The sequence below is a fragment of the Colobus angolensis genome, unplaced genomic scaffold (genome assembly GCF_000951035.1).
Source record: "Colobus angolensis palliatus isolate OR3802 unplaced genomic scaffold, Cang.pa_1.0 Scaffold18, whole genome shotgun sequence".
NCBI classification, from domain to species: domain Eukaryota; kingdom Metazoa; phylum Chordata; class Mammalia; order Primates; family Cercopithecidae; genus Colobus; species Colobus angolensis.
The window spans coordinates 2043973-2044571 of NW_012114932.1; the positions used below are offsets into that span (position 1 = coordinate 2043973).

The 599-nt window shown below is 40.4% G+C and overlaps 1 protein-coding gene across 1 annotated transcript in view; it reads right to left on the reverse strand.

The window, feature by feature from the left end:
• The window catches only part of RBM6 (RNA binding motif protein 6), a 146750-nt gene that overhangs the window by 107471 nt on the left and 38680 nt on the right, over nt 1-599 (reverse strand). The gene's annotated exons all lie outside the window — the stretch shown is intronic.

Sequence of the window (599 nt, forward strand, 5' to 3'; positions counted from 1 at the left end):
GCTCACACTTATAATCCCAGCACTTTGGGAGGTTGAGGTAGGTGGATCACTTGGAGTCAGGAGTTTGAGATCAGCCTGGCCAACATCGTAAAATGCCACGTCTACTAAAGAAAACCACAAAAATTAGCCAGGCGTAGTGGCATACATCTGTAGTCCCAGCTACTTGGGAGACTAAGGCAGGAGAATCACCCAAACCCGGGAGTCAGAGGCTGCAGTGAGCTGAGATTGTACCCCTGCACTCCAGCATGGGTCACAGAGTGAGACTCCATTTCGAAAAAAAGAAAACGTACTAGTAACAGAATTTTCAACTGGAGCATCAATACTTATGAATGCACACATCTAAAGGTCAGATTTCTTTGCTATGTACCAAGCAAAATCAAAGAGTCACATTCGTATAGCATTTCATTAATTGTAAACACAATACAAAAAATGTTTAAATACTAGTTAAAATATAGTGTGTATTACACTAGCTATAAAAAAATTAACTCCCTATAAATTTAAAATACAATCCATTTACAACTAAATGCTACCACCTTCTCCACTCTTCTTAGTACCCAGTAACCCCTAAAATTGAGTTGGGACTACAGGCGCTGGCAACC